This window comes from Lithobates pipiens, unplaced genomic scaffold (genome assembly GCF_037356315.1).
Source record: "Lithobates pipiens isolate NorthernLeopardFrog02 unplaced genomic scaffold, aLitPip1_a1.2 Scaffold_19, whole genome shotgun sequence".
Lineage (NCBI taxonomy): Eukaryota > Metazoa > Chordata > Amphibia > Anura > Ranidae > Lithobates > Lithobates pipiens.
Window position 1 is genome coordinate 282,231,202 of NW_027507764.1, and position 16,454 is coordinate 282,247,655.

The following is a 16,454-nucleotide window of genomic DNA, read 5'->3' on the forward strand; positions in this document are numbered from 1 at the left end:
GACACAGGTCTCATCAGAGCTGAAGCCGTTCTTGTCAGTATCCACATGAAATGTCTGTTTACATCTACCTTTTGTGGCAGTGTGAGCTACGGTAAACACGCCCAATATGGCCAGTCTTTCCACAAAGAAAACAAATGACATCCTTGAAATTGCAAGCAGGTGCACTGTGAGAACTGTTACCACAACGGTAGAAAGTTGGTATCCTAGAGACAGAAGAATTAGGGTGGCGAGGTTTAGGTTGATTTGGCGATGGCCGTCGTGGGTGTCAGGTGATAGCAGTGTGGAATATTTCCTCTCCCTGGCTTGTAGGAGGATCAGGTGGTGCCTTCAGTAGGGAGGCGTCCCCTGTAGCAAACTCCATGACCGTAGCAAGGTCAGTAGCTCTCGTCCGAGTTAAGTTGGGTTCTGTGAGTTATCGCTTCTCGGCCTTTTGGCTAAGATCAAGTGTAGTATCTGTTCTTATCAGTTGCCAAAGGAGGCGCTGGTCCATCCCTATTTGAGAGGGTTTGGGCGGCGCTCTCCGATGGTGTAATTTGCATCCCGAAGGATGGTTTCGGTAGGGGCCACATCGTGCCGCCCGACAGTAAACTGGGGGCCGATGTATGGTCGAGTCTGAGCCATCTGGAAGGATGCCCCTGGTGAGGGCGGAGAACCACTGGTCGGCGCCAGGGGAGGGGACCCTGGCAGACCGGCTTGGATTGTGGCAGCTTTAGCCCCAGTCAGTTTTTCGGGAGGGAACGCTTAGCTCTTCTGTTCCAGCAGAGGGGCGGCCGGTACCTTTCGAATATAATTAGGTAGGAGTGACGGGAGTGAGGGTGGGACCTGATGGCAAAGGGTCTCACTAAGCTCGCTGATCTCCATGCCTTTCTGGCTGTGGTGGGGGCTGTCGTGGTCTGGGCTGGGCTGTCGGGGATGCTTTTGTTGGAAAGCCCATGGTGATGTGCCCCTGGAGTGGCAGTCCAGGGGTGCCTTCTTTCACTGTGCGTCAGCACTTTGATTTAGGCACCTAGGTCACGTCACCATTACACGCTTTTTTTACACCTGCCTCTAGGGCCCGGCCTTTTGGCTAGGACCAGAGGAATTTTTGATTCCTGGCCGGAGGGCCGGCCATTGTATTGCACAATGGTCACTTTTCACTCTCCTCTTCACTATCCCTTCCCCACTTTTTATTTATTTTATCTGTGTGTGTTTGTCACTGTGTGTCACTTCACGTTTGATAAGTAGGGTGTCGGTCCTCGGACCAATCCTGAACGTCTTGTGGGAGAGCGGACATAGGCCTTCTGGCTTGGTCCAATCTCCATGAGGGGGGAAGGCTGAGGCGGTGGCTCGTTTCTTGTTTACGGTTGTGGGGTCAGCCGTGCGACCTCTACTGGCATCCGCACTGGTGTCGCAGACACTGACTGCGTGGGTATAACTTTTGCACCGTGAATTGGGAGAGCAGAAAGCCTCCCCTGTCTGCGTGGAGCTAGCAGACCAACTAGTGCAAGGCCTTCAGTATGTTTGTGACACGGCCCTGGATACTCTCCCGCTGTTATCCAAGGCTTCAGTGTCAGCTGTGGTGCTGAGGCGCCTAATTTGGCTAAAATGCTGGTCTGCTGACCAGGCACCCAAGAAAGCCCTGACGGAGCTTCCCTTTCTTGGCGAGCGGCTCTTTGGAGCCTCGTTGGATGACATTATTAAGAATTCCACTGGTGGTAAGAGTACACTACTCCCACAGGCCGGGAAGGTTAAGGAGCCTCACCGCAGCCAAGGGCCCTCTTTTTCTCGCTCACGATCTGCTTTTTCGTCCGCCTGGTGCTTCGGCAAAACGCCCCCAGCCCAACAGGACACCCACGGACGGTCAGAAGCGTCCCTGGAACCACAAGCCTAACAAGCCTGCGACCAAAAGTGCTATCACATGAAGGTTTGCCCCTCCCACTTATCGGGTGGGGGGTCATCTTCGGGAGTTTTCAGCCTGGTGGATCTCCCGGTTATCCGACCAATGGGTCTGCGATCTGATTTCCACAGGCTACAAGATGGTTTCTCTCTTGGGCGCCAAACAGATTCTTCCCCTCCAGCATACCCATGTCCCCGGTTTGCCGGGAGGCCCTGTTAGGGTCGGTAAGGGACTTGCTGAATCAGGGGGTGATTGTACCGGAATCGGAACGCTTACAGGGGTTCTACTCAAATCTGTTTGTGGTTCCCAAGAAGGAAGGGGTACGTCCAATCGTGGACTTAAAAGCCCTCAATCACTTTGTAAAGGTGCAGAGGTTCAGAATGGAATCAGTTCGCTCAGTAGTCGCTGCATTCCATCAAGGGGACTTCCTGGCGTCCTTGGACATCCAGGATGCTTACCTGCACATACCCATTTGCCTTCAGCATCAAAAATTTCTGCGTTTGGCAGTAGGGGAAGCCCACTACCAGTTTGTGGCTCTTCCTTTTGGCCTGGCATCAGCCCCCCGAGTCTTTACCAAAGTACTGGCTCCAATATTGGCATTGCTGAGGCAGCGTGTGATCGCAATCGTGGGTTACCTAGACGATCTCCTTCTGAGAGCATCTTCCGCCTCAGAATTAGAGGAGGATGTGGCGATCACCATGCAGACCTCGCAAGAATTTGGGTGGCTGTTGATTGAACCTAAAGAAGTTGGTGGTTGCACCACCTCAGCGTCTGGAGTACCTGGGGTTGCTGTTGGACTCCAGGGAAGCGAGGGTTTTTCTCCCCTCTGACAAATTGCTGACTCTCAGGTCTTCGGTCAATCTCCTGTTGAACCGCAAGTGGTCGTCGCTCCGCTTTTGCATGCGAGTGCTGGGACTCATGGTGGCCTCCTTCGAGGCAGTACCTTATGCCCAGTTCCACGCCAGAGTCCTGCAGAAGGAGATATTGACAAAATGGGACAAATCTCCGTTGTCCCTGGATCGGCAGATCCAGGTGAGCCAACCAGTCAGGGATTCCCTGATCTGGGGGTTGAGGTCCGTGGGGATTCAGTCTGGAAAATCGTTTCTTCCTCTGAACTTGACGGTGATATCTACGGACGCCAGTCTGTCCAGCTAGGGTGGAGTGATGGGGATTCAGTTGGTCGACAGAGGAATCCAAGTTACCGATCAATCTGCTCAAATTGAGAGAGATCAGGCTGTGCCTCCACACGACGTGTCTTCAAGGGCGTCCGCCCAGGATACAGTCAGACAACGCCACGGCTGTGGCGTACATAAATCACCAAGGGGGAACAAGAAGCTCAGCCGCTGCTCGGGAGGTCATTCACATACTTCGGTGGGCAGAGCGACACGTTCCGGCCCTGTCAGCCATTTACATCCCGGGGGTGGAAAATTGGCAGGCGGACTATCTGAGTCGTCAGATGCTGGACCCAGGAGAATGGGCGTTGCATCCGGAGATATTCCAGCTGCTGTGCCTGAAGTGGGGCACGCCAGATGTGGATCTCTTGGCCTCCCGTCTCAATCGGAAGGAGCCGAGATTCCTGTCCAGGACAAGAGATCCGTGTGCAGACGCTTCAGACGTGCTGGTGGCTCAGTGGGATCAGTACCAGCTGATATACGCCTTTCCTCCACTAAAACTGTTGCCAAGTCTACTTCGCAGAGTGGAAGCTGAGGGGATTCCAGTAATCCTGGTTGCCCCAGATTGGCCTCAGCGGCCTTGGTACGCAGACCTGGTGCGTCTGGTGGCAGACGCTCCCTGGCGACTGCCACTGCGGGAGGACCTCCTATCTCAAGGTCCAATCTTTCACCCTGCTTTACCTGTTTTACCATCGCTGGCTTTAACGGCATGGCTATTGAAGCCATGTGCTGAGGAACCGGGGTCTGTCGGACTCTGTGATTCCAACTATGCTGAGGGCGCGGAAATCTTCTTCACGGAAGATATACCATCGTACCTGGAAGGCCTACATCTCCATGTGTGAGGAGAAAGGGTGGCATCCGCGCTCCTTTTCTATATCGAGGATCCTGCTGTTTCTTCAGCATGGGGTGGACCAGAAATTGGCGTTTAGCACCATTAAGGGGCAGATTTCAGCCCTGGCTGTCTTTTTTTTCAGTGACCCTTGGCGTCTCACTCAGTGAGTACCTTTGTTCATGGGGTACATGTAGTCCCTCCGGTGCATCCTCTGTTACCCCCATGGGATTTAAACCTGGTGTTGTCGGCGCTTCAGAAGCCGCCGTTTGAGAATATCAGGGAGATTCCCTTGTTGACCCTTTCACAGAAGGTGGTCTTTCTAGTGGCCATCACATCGGCCAGGACGGTTTCAGAATTGGCAGCCTTGTCCTGCAAGGTCTCATCTGGTTATCCACAGGGATAAGGTGGTGTTGCGTCCGCAACCGTGCTTTCTACCAAAGGTGGTTTCGGGTTTTCATTTCAATGAGGACATTGTATTACCATTGTTGTGTCCTAAGCTGAAGCACCCCAAGGAGGTAGCCCTTCACGCTCTCGATGTGGTTAGGGCTCTGAAGGTGTACTTGTCTGCCACAGCTCCCTTTCGGAAGTCACTCACTGTTTGTTCTAAGAAAGGCATGGCAGTCTCATCGGCCACCATTTCCAGGTGGATCAGACAGATTGTAGTCCAAGCCTACGCTTTGAAGGGGCAGGTGCCCCCCCTTTCCAGTCACGGCCCACTCTACAAGAGCAATCGGAACGTCTTGGGCCTTCCGACACCAAGCGTCTGTCGCTCAGGTGTGTAAGGCGGCGACCTGGTCGTCTGTCCATACGTTTACCAAGTTCTACAAGGTAGATGTCAGTGCATCGGCTGATGCTTGTTTTGTTTTTGTAGTTGCAATTGAGTTTTTTCCTGGTTTTTCGATAAAAACTTAGTACTGTTTTGTTAATGCACTGTTGCATTACTTCCGCAATGTTGCGGTCTTGGGGATCGCTCCTGTTGGGGATACCCGGTTATATGGTGGAGTTTTTCCACACACAGCTGTTTTTTTTGTGGGTTTAGTTTCACTAGTTCCCACTTGCCATGATGGATGAAGTTTATATGCTGTTTTTTCCCACCCCTTGTTTGGCACTGCTTGGGGACGTCCCATTTAGTAACAGAGAGGAGCTGTGTCGGTCAGTGAATATAAGAGAAAATAGGATTTTTGTACTCACCGTAAAATCCTTTTCTCTGTAATTCACCAAGCGACACAGCACCCACCCCTCCTTTTCTCTACGTTATACTGCCTGTTGACGTACTGAATCTTCTGGGAGCAGTGGAGAGGGTTGATAGCACAGGGTCCACCCCCCTGGGGCATGACTAAAAGTTCTGTGTATTGTGTAACAATTTTGCCTAGTTCTCCTAATGGCAGGCATACAACCCATGTAATTGCATCGGTCATGAATTACTGAGAAAAGGATTTTACGGCGAGTACAAAAATCCTATTTCTTGGAGCCTACTATAATTATCTACATGTACAAACCATCCATTAGAGATCAAGTTGTACATCCAACTATTATATTTTATACTGCTCCAATTCTTTAGCTAAACACTAAGATGTTCTTTTGTTATGTATACTGCATCTTCTTTTTACCAATATACTCCCAAGATTTTCGATACCATTTACTCTATAACCTATATACTTTATATTGTTTGCGACTTCCTTTGTTATATTGAAACTGTACTTTTGAACTTCCAAATAAAACTTTTGTAAAAAAAAAAAAAAAGATGGTGCAGCCAAAATATTACAGTGCACACGTGCAAAAAAATACATTTACCTCCTGCAAGACTATTTAAAACACCTAATCATTTAAAAAAAATATATGGGGATTTGGTCACACTATATTGCTATATGGTGCTTAAGCCCACTTACTGCGACCAAGTACCCCATAGTGGGTCCTACGCTATCCATAGAATGGGGAGATCATACTTCTCTATATGGGAGAAATAAAGGACTCCACCTATGACACAGGTGGACCCTAATGAGAGGCAATGATGGAGTGGGGTGCTCCTGCCGAAAAGGATTTGGTCAGAATCCATACAATAGACAAGATATTTGGGGGGCACGCTCGAAAAGATGCATTAACGGGGGCGTGGTCAAGCGCACGGAGCAGTAGGACGTCTTCTCCTGAGCTCACGCACACACCAGGCTTCTCACAGCTCTCAGCGCTTCACAGACAAGGCAAACAGGTCGGTAATGGGGAGGAGAGGTGGGGTTGAAAGGCCACCACACACTGAGGTGGACATTGACCGTTTTTTTTACCAGTTTGGGGCAGACTCAGCACGCACCCCACCCCCCCATCCACGATGACGCCAACCCCGCTCTTCAGGCACACATGCAGCCTCACAGGGAGCTGCTTCTCAGAGCTCCACTCCCCATATGAAAACTAGACAGCGTGCCAGATCCCCAGCAGACTCTGAAAACGGCTCAGTTCACTCTGCTTGTCACTCCCAGAATCGTACGGGTCCTTTGAAAGATGGGACATGGAGGCTTACATTAAGGCCCTACTGACCAGACAAGTTTTTAAGCCTGTGTACAGAGACTTGAGCGCTCTTACAAGCAAGAAATCACAGAGCTACACAGGGATGTTACAAGCAGGCTGGAGGATGTGGAACACACTGTAGAGGAGACTGTCTCCACACTACAGTCCCAAGAGGTCATCTTGCATGAGCACACTGTACAAATCCAGCAATTAATGTACCACCAAGATGACCAGGAAAACAGGGCCAGACGTACGAACATACGCATCCGCGGCCTCCTAGAATCGGTGGAAACTAAAGACCTGGCCGCAGCAGTCGGCGCCATATTCAATGACCTGCTCCAGAAGGATAAAGATGTTCACAGAGCTTTAGGCCCCAGAAACCCAAACCAGGAACACCCCAGAGATGTCATTTGCAGGGTACATTTCTATGTGATTAAAGTTGCCATAATGTGAGCAGCACATGCTCCGGAAGCCATATATTTCAACGGCAGTCAAATATCTTTACTCCCGGACATTAGACATGTGCAGAGTAAAATATTTTGTTTCGGAATTTCGTTTTCGTCCGAAAACTTAATTTATTTAGTTACTCCCGAAATTCGTTTTTATTTATTTTGTTTTTCGTTCAAAAATTGCATTCGTCCGAAAATCCACATGAATTACGGTCGAATCTGTCTTTGAAGGCTTATGGTGTCTGTCGAATGTATAAAGAAGATTCGACGGAGCTATTATATAGCCTACTTTAGAACCCCTATTAAAGTCTATGGGACTCAAACGTTCAAAATCTGAAGTGCTAATTTTAAAGACTAATTTGCAAGTTACTGTCCTAAAAAGTGTTTTGGGACCCGGGTCCTGCCCCAGGGGACGTATCAATGCAAAAAAAGTTTTAAAAACGGCCGTTTTTTCGGGAGCAGTGATTTTAATAATGATTAAAGTGAAACAATAAAAGTGTAATATTCCTTTAAATTTCGTGGGGGGGGGGGGGTGTCTATAGTATGCCTGTGAAGGGGCGCATGTTTCTGGTGCTTAGAACTGTTCCTGCACAAAGTGTCATTTATGCAGGAAAAAAAGTCCTTTAAAATCACTCGCAGCTATTATGAATTGTCGGTTCCGTAATACAGAGAACACTCATTGAAAGTCATTGATAAAAAAAAAATTTAAAAAAAAAGCGTGAGGGTCCCCCAAATTCAATTACCAGGCCCTTCAGGTCTGGTATGGATATTAAGGGGAACCCTGCCTCAAATTTAAGAAAAAATTTGACGTGGGGTTCCCCCTAAATATCCATAACCAGACCCTTCAAGTCTGGTATGGATATTAAGGGGAACCCCACGTCAAATTAAAAAAAAAATTGACGTGGGGGCCCCCCTAAAAATCCATACCAGACCCTTTATCAGAGCACTCAGCCTGGCAGGCCGCAGGAAAAGAGGGGGGACGAGAGAGCGGCCCCCCCTCCCTCCTGAATCTACCAGGCCACATGCCCTCAACATTGGGAGGATGCTTTGGGGGTCTGTGACCCCTCAAAGCACCTTGTCCCCATGTTGATGAGGACAAGGGCCTCATCCCCACAACCCTGGCCGGTGGTTGTGGGGGTCTGCGGGCAGGGGGCTTATCAGAATCTGGAAGCCCCCTTTAACAAGGGGACCCCCAGATCCCGTCCCCCCCCTGTTTGAAATGGTAAGGGGGTACAAAAGTACCCCTACCATTTCACAAAGAAAGTGTAAAAAATTGTTAAATAAGACAAACACACTTTTGAAAAATTCCTTTATTAAAAATAAAAAAAATTAAAAAAAAAGATTCCAGCGGTGGTAATCCACTCTTGCTATCCAGCGACGGACGATCATCTCTCCAGCGATGGCTCATCTCATCCAGCGCAGCGAATCCATCCTCCTTCTGTCTCCACGGAGGAGACACTTCAGGGATTCCGGCAGTCTGACGTTTCTTATATACTGAGGGCGGGGCCACCCGTCACTTGACCCCGCCCCCCTCTGACGCAAGGGGAAACCCGGGGTTCCCTGTGAGGTATGGGTGACCCCGCCCCCCTCTGATGTAACGGAAACCTGCCTGTGGAAGGATGGATTTGCTGCGCTGGATGAGATGAGCCATCGTTGGAGAGGTGACCGTCCGTCGCTGGATAGCAAGAGTGGATTAGCACCGCTGGAATCTTTTTTTTATTTATTTTTTATTTTTAATAAAGGAATTTTTCAAAAGTGTGTTTGTCTTATTTAACTATTTTTTACACTTTCTTTGTGAAATGGTAGGGGTACTTTTGTACCCCCTTACCATTTCAAACAGGGGAGGGCGGGATCTGGGGTCCCCTTGTTAGAGGGGGGCTTCCAGATTCTGATAATCCCCCCGCCCGCAGACCCCCACAACCACCGGCCACGGTTGTGGGGATGAGGCCCTTGTCCTCATCAACATGGGGACAAGGTGCTTTGAGGGGTCACAGACCCCCAAAGCATCCTCCCAATGTTGAGGGCATGTGGCCTGGTACGGTTCAGGAGGGAGGGGGGCCGCTCTCTCGTCCCCCCTCTTTTCCTGCGGCCTGCCAAGTTGCGTGCTCGGATAAAGGGTCTGATATGGATTTTTAGGGGGACCCCCATGTCAATTTTTTTTAATTTAACGCGGGGTTCCCCTTAATATCCATACCAGACCTGAAGGGTCTGGTTATGGATATTTAGGGGGAACCCCACGTCAAATTTTTTCTTAAATTTGAGGCAGGGTTCCCCTTAATATCCATACCAGACCTGAAGGGCCTGGTAATTGAATTTGGGGGACCCCCACGCTTTTTTATTTATTTATTTTTTTATCAATGACTTTCAATGAGTGTTCTCTGTATTATGGAGCCGACAATTCATAATAGCTGCGAGTGATTTTAAAGGATTTTTTTTCCTGCATAAATGACACTTTGTGCAGGGACAGTTCTAAGCACCAGTAACATGAGCCCCTTCACAGGCATACTATAGACACCCCCCCCCCCCTATGAAATTTAAAGGAATATTACACTTTTATTGTTTCACTTTAATCATTATTAAAATCACTGCTCCCGAAAAAACGGCAGTTTTTAAAACTTTTTTTTGCATTGATACATGTCCATTGGGGCAGGTCCCCAAACACTTTTTAGGACAGTAACTTGCAGAATCTTTTCTCTCTGTCAAATATTTTTTCTCTGTCGAATATTTTCTCTATATAATCTTGGACTAATAGAGGTAAGGTTAGGCACATTCGACCACAGGTTCTATAGACAGATTGTTATTGTCAGAGTCATGTCGAATCTCCTATTCTATATCGAACTGTTGTAACAATGAAAACGAAAATAAAGCATTTATTTATGTCGGATCTTTCGTTTTTCGGATTCTGTGCTTTCGTTATCGTTTGTCAAAACGAAAATAGCTGAAATTCGGACGAAAATGCATTCGGACGAAAACGAATGCACATGTCTACCGGACATCTCTAAACTTGCCTTGGACAAACCTCTCATGGGAGCCCTTAAAGCAAAACAAATTAAATATCGCTAGGGGTTTCCCGTTCAACCCCTCTGTATCCCATGAGGGAAAGTCAGCGACATTCCGCACACTGGGAGACCTCCCAAAGTTCCTTGGGACTTTTGAGCTACCACAGATCCCTATACCTGATTGGCCACTCCACTCTGCGACTCCAGGATTTCGGACAACCAAAGGCTGGCAGAAACAAGCTAAAAAGAACAAACGATCTAAATCGGAAGCCTCCAAAGTGACAGATGGATGAACTTTTTATCAACAAATCCTGACTAACTTTTTCTTTATCCAAAGGCAGCAGACCAATGGAGTAGCCACTCTACACAGTTTTGTTGGGACCCTAAGCAGACAGCAAAAGTGTTCTACCTTGCTAACGGGTTCCCTCATTGTCAACAGAGACCTGACACCTACTTAATGTGAGAGACCCCGGTTTTGGTTATTTTTGAAACTTTTGATATTTTGATATCTCTGCCCTTTCTCCCTACCCACCCAACCTGGTTTCATAGTACTAATCCCACTACAAGATCTAAGGGGGTCTCCATCGTGTTCCACGCCTCATTCACACCAGATGTCCTGAACACCAATATAGACCCACTAGGAAGATATCACTTTCTTAACTTGTGATATATGAACATGATCTATACTGTGGTTAATATATATACTCTCCGAGGGATATCCTAGCTAGGGAGGGGGTGTGGCCGGATGTTGGTGGGTGTGAGTACGTGTGAGGAGTGAGAGCATGGTGTTGCTCTGCCCTTCGTTACCTTGTCTGCTCTGATATCCCCGCTCTGATCCTCCCCAGACTGCCTGACGCTGCCTAATGGCTTCTTAATATACTGTGCTGTCATGGCTCCTATGCGCTTATGCTCAGGCACATATCAATTGATTGTATTAGACTGAGCTGCTGTGCTTTGCTATCCTTATCCTTAATCTCCTCTGATAGTAGCTTGAGCACAGGGACTGTTGTTGCTTGTGTGCGGTTGGCGAGCTGTCGGAGCAGGGGGCTGAGAGTCTCGCTGGGGATCTCGCGAGATCTCGAGCGGCTCTTGGGTTCCCGCGGAGCTGTACCGCCTCTCCCCCCGCACGAGCTTGGTGAGCGGACACGTGTGGCGTGTCCGGTACCTTAGGTCTTGGGCGGCGGGCTGGCCAGCGTGCGCTGTGAAGACGAGAGGAGACTCTGGTGTAGAGTTCCCTCTCCCCCGCTCTCCCATTTTTGCTTGCCGCTCTTTGCCTCCATCCCAGACTAGCTGTCAGAGCGGCTGATGAGATGAGTGGCACTGGAGAATAGTCCATAACAATAGTGCTGCCTGCTTAGTCTTCTGAGGAGGAGAGAGGAAGATTTGGATGACCTGGATGGATTTATGGAACGCTGTGAACCAGCAACCAGCAACTAAGATAAGTGTCCTTCCTTCCTTTTGCTCTTAATTTGAAGTGAACTACTGACTGGAACTGCTGTATTTTGTACATATGCTGATTTACACAAATACAAACATGTTGCTATAGTAGTGAATCTGTTGCGGCAGGCCTATTGCTGGGGCTGGAGGTCAGAGGTAAATCAGTATTGCCCTCTTTGTGTTGGGTGAGTGGGACTAATCTACACAAGGAGAGACGTTACAGTTTTTTTTTATATTTTTTTTTATTTTTTCTCGCGATATATTCTTCCGGCTTCATTAGCTGATAGTGGGGCTTGATCACCCGCAAGGTGGGTTTGTACGTGGTCATCTAATTTAAGAATGTCAAGAAAAAGATCCCCCGAGGAGCAAACACCTGCAGAGGGTCAACAAATCACCCGTGCCGCTAAGGACAAAACCAATCAAATGGCGGCAATGTCAGCAGCGGCGAAGTTGGAGCGATACGCTCATTCTGGCCCAACCTCACCCAGCAATTTAAGTTCTCAGCAGGCAAATCTACACAATAAAGACACCAAAAATTCTGCTGCTGACAGAAGGAGCCAAGGCCAGTCTCTGACCAATCCCACCGTAACAGCTGCTAAACTGGGGGGTAACAAGGGAGGGGGAGGAGGCAAATCCGCATTAGCAACAATAAATCTGGAAACAACGCTAAGTAGTTCTCAGGTATCGATGGCAGACAACCAGGAGGAGGAACCTACATTAAGAGCCATTCTGAATGCAATTAAGGATTGTAAAGACTCGATATCCAGTTTTCAGGAACAGTTAAGATATATAAAGGAGGAACTATTGTCTATGAGGCAGGAATTGAATAGGACTATCCTAAGAACCACTGAGCTTGAGGAACGAGTGGGTGCGATGGAGGATGAGCTGAGGCCTGTAAGGCTGGAAATTGATTCACTTAAAAAAATTGTTACTACACAAGCGGATAAACTTGATGAGATGGAGAATAGGAATCGAAGAAACAATATTAGGGTGTTAGGCCTCCCTGAACACTGTGAGGGGACTAATTTGATAGGTTTTCTTGAAGGGTGGTTCCGAGATTCTTTTGGGGCGGCAACATTTACCCCAACGTTTGCAATAGAACGGGCACATCGTACCCCGGTAAAAATTCGCCATATGGGGGAGCGCCCTAGGCCTATAATGCTTAAGATCCTTAACTATCAGGATAAAGTGTCCCTATTGCGACAGGCCAGAATAAGGGGAGATATTAGATTTAAGGGAGCTAGGGTCTCTTTGTATCCTGACTTTTCCCCTGACCTCCAGAAAAGAAGAGCCGAATTCATACCAGTTAAACGAGAAATGGTTAAATACAAGTTAGATTATGCGCTCCTCTATCCTGCACGCTTAAGGGTGACTGCATTAGGAAAAACGGGTTTTTTTAATACGCCAGGAGAAGCATCCCAATGGTTAGCTGAAACTAAAAAGGATTTATAAACGCACACTGCAGGGCAGCTAGGTGGATTTCAAGGGATTTAGGGGTACACATTTTGGGGGGGTAGGTAGGAACAGGGGGTATGCTGGTTACAGTTTGCTGTATTTGATATAGTGCACAATGTAGGTGGGGGCAGGGGCTGAGTAATAAGGGTGTGTGGAGTGTAATTAAGTATTTGTAGTGGGGGACAAAGGGTCCCCATGAGCGGGGGTAGATTTTGGGTGAAAGCACCCAGTAGGATTGGTATGGGTGAGTGGTGGGAGTGTTGTGAGAAGGCCACAAATATACCCCTAGGGGGTAGCCCTATGGGGCGAGGGGGGGGGGGTGGTGGGAGAGGGGGTTTGGTAAAAGGGGAGGAGGGAGAGATGGGATGGGAAGGTGGGGAAAGGGAAGAGCAATAAAAATAATACAAGGATACACAAATTTTGAGATGCACTATTTAGAGGGGGAAGTGAGAAAATATTATGTAGTATATAGGATACACGTATGTAAAGCTGAGGGGAAAAAGGGAAGGGAAGAATTTTTTTGGTATTACTATATTTGTATATTTCTTCACTTTTTTCTTTCTTTTTTTTCTTTTTGTTTTTCTTGGTTAAAACCACCCAATGTGTGGGGAAGAAAAGGGGAAGGTCTTCTTTTTTCCCTTTTTTTTTTTCGGCATTAATGTATTCATACACTTTCTTCACCGTTTTTTCTGCTATTTTCAAAACTGCCCAATTTTTAGGTTATTAAGCAGTGATGCAGGGGAAAAGAATTAGGATAGTATCGTGGAATGTGCGGGGCCTGGGAGATCCGACCAAAAGAAAAGTGGTTTTGTCAGCTTTAGAGGGTAAAGGACCCGGATTATTATGCCTCCAGGAGACCCACTTAACGGGCGATACGATTCGGTGCCTACAAGGTCGGAAATTCCAGACCCAGTTCCATTCCATATTCTCAACCTATGCAAGGGGGGTTAGCATCCTTGTTGACAGGGCGGTTCGTTTCTCTTGCTATAATAGCTGTATAGATGTAGAGGGTAGGTATATTTTTTTATATTGTCAAATTGAAAGTAATCCCTACGTGATAGCCAACATATACGTCCCTCCTCCATCTAAATTGGAGATTTTATACAAGCTATTAGCCTTTGTAATAGATAAACCTGATATCCCGGTGATAGCAGTAGGGGACTTTAATGAAGTCTTGGATAAATCCTTGGATAGGTTCCCAACTGGAAAAACACCAACGGTGAAAGATGAAACGAGGTTAGCTCGTTTCCTACTTGAAGCTGGCCTATGCGATGCATGGGGCACTCGGTACCCGGGGGAGCGACAATACTCCTGTTACTCCGCAACTTTCTCTACATTATCAAGACTTGATATGGCTCTGGCTAATAACAGTGCGATGTTACGAGTGGATGAGGTAGAATATGGCCCGAGAGGAGTCTCGGACCATTCCCCTCTAATATTGACACTTTGTGTAGGTAAGAAACAATATTCTGGCCAATGAAAAATGGACCCCGTATGGTTGGAATTAATGAAGGATACAGATCGGGTGACAACCATGTTAAAGGAGTTCATTGATGTTAATATGGGTACAGCATCAGTGGGGGTCATCTGGGACTCTCTAAAGGCCTTTTTAAGAGGTCTTTTTATTCAGCAAATCGCTAGAAGCAGGGCCGAGATGAAAAAACAGGAAGAGGAAGCTACCGAGGCGGTATTAGAGACAGAAAGACAGTATATTATGAATCCGAATCCTACTACACAGAAGGCTTGGCTGGATAAACAGCAAGAATTTAAGACAATTATTAGGTATAAGGTGGACAATAGACGTATACTGCAGAAGCAAGTACATTTCGGGGAGGGAGAAAGAGTGGGGCGAATGCTGTCACTCTTGGTTAAAGTAAATACGGCACCCTCAGCGGTAATATCAATTAGAACCCTAGAGGGAGAGATTACCTCTGAACCATCCATTATCAATAACATATTTTATCATTACTATAGCTCACTATATAAATCCCAAGGGGGAAGTGAAGGGGGGGCTATGGCGGCCTTTTTGGGGAATCTGAATATGCCAACAATAATAGCAGAAGACTTAGCAGTTTTGGAGGCCCCAATTACTATGGAGGAACTCCAAAGAGCGGTGGCAGAGATGCCTAACTCAAAGGCACCAGGACCCGATGGTTTACCAACCGAGGTCTATAAGAGATACGGGGAGGTCCTGCTCCCACAATTATTGGAGACATTGAAGCAGTCCTTGCAGTGTGGAGCCTTGCCTTCCTCGATGTTGGAAGCCACGATAGTGGTGATTCCTAAAGAGGATAAAGACCCAATGGACCCTGCCTCATATCGTCCGATCTCGCTTTTGGGGTCGGATGTTAAAATATTAGCAAAGGTGCTCGCAACACGCCTAAAAAGAATTGTCCACAAGCTCATTCACCCTGATCAATCGGGTTTTATCCCGAATAGATCTACTAGTATCAATATCCGTAGACTGTTTTTGAATGCCCAGATTCCAGTAGATAATGGAGGCTCCAGAGCAGTTTTGACTCTGGATGCAGCCAAAGCATTCGACAGCCTTGAATGGGAATATCTATTCAAAGTGCTTATCAGATTTGGGTTCGGACCAAATTTCCTTAAATGGATAAAACTGCTTTATACAGACCCAAGAGCGAAATTTAAAATTAATAATGAGCTTTCTGAGACTTTTCTATTGGAACGAGGTACGAGGCAGGGGTGCCCTCTCTCCCCCTTATTGTTTGTTTTGGCAGTGGAGCCATTAGCCATCGCTATTAGGGCTAGCCCTGATATACAGGGATTTAGGAGAGGACAGGTAGAGGAAAAAATTGCATTATTTGCTGATGACATTCTGCTTTTCCTGGGGGATGCTCAGGCCTCGGTGAAAGCGGCAATGAAGATGATTAGAGAATTTGGTCTCATATCAGGACTGACCATTAATTGGGATAAATCCGCTTTGTTGCCGCTGGAACCGGGGTTCATTTGCGCTCCCCAGGATATTCTGAATTTGAAACAGGTTGAGAAGTTTAAATACTTAGGGGTGTGGATTACTAGGGACGTAAATTCTTACCTGGAAGATAATTTATCTCCTCTCCTAGTAAAATTAAAACAAAAGGCCGATATCTGGAGTCGCCTCTCGATGGCGGGCCGCTGCAATCTGGTCAAGATGGTATGGCTCCCTCAAATTTTGTACTTCCTTCATAACTCACCAGTATGGATTGGGGAAGGATGGTTTAAGAAAATAGAATCCTTATTCAGACTTCTTATATGGAAAAAGGGCCCCTCGAGGATTAGCTTACGGACCTTGCAGCTGCCGTTGGAAGAAGGGGGGTTGGCGATCCCATATCCTAGACTTTATTACTTAGCGGCCCAGCTACAGCACTTAGCTGGAGCAAGGGCAATAAGTGAAGTTAATCCCTGCCACAGGCTATTAATGCTAGGCTGTCCGCACAATATGCTTGTGGAGGCGTTAGAGGCAAATTCATTTAATATGCACTGCCCAACAACTACTCAGGCCGTTAAACTCTGGAAAACAGTTAAGGCCTTATTAGGATATCAGAAGATATCCGTGTTGGCTCCCTTATGGGACAATAGAAACCTAGATGAGCTATTTAAAGTTGAAAGATGTAGGGAATGGGAAACTCAAGGGATACATAGGCTAGCGCAAATTGTCCAGGGTTCAGCTATTAGATCATTTTCTGACCTAAGATCTGAATTCTCTCTATCAAACCGCTCATTCTACAAATA

At 47.3% G+C, this 16,454-nt stretch overlaps 1 protein-coding gene and 1 pseudogene across 7 annotated transcripts in view; both read left to right on the forward strand.

Annotated features, from left to right (window-relative positions):
- The window catches only part of LOC143996726 (uncharacterized), a 492,973-nt gene that overhangs the window by 396,599 nt on the left and 79,920 nt on the right, over positions 1 to 16,454 (forward strand). The gene's annotated exons all lie outside the window — the stretch shown is intronic.
- Positions 415 to 522, forward strand: LOC143999721 (U2 spliceosomal RNA; annotated as a pseudogene).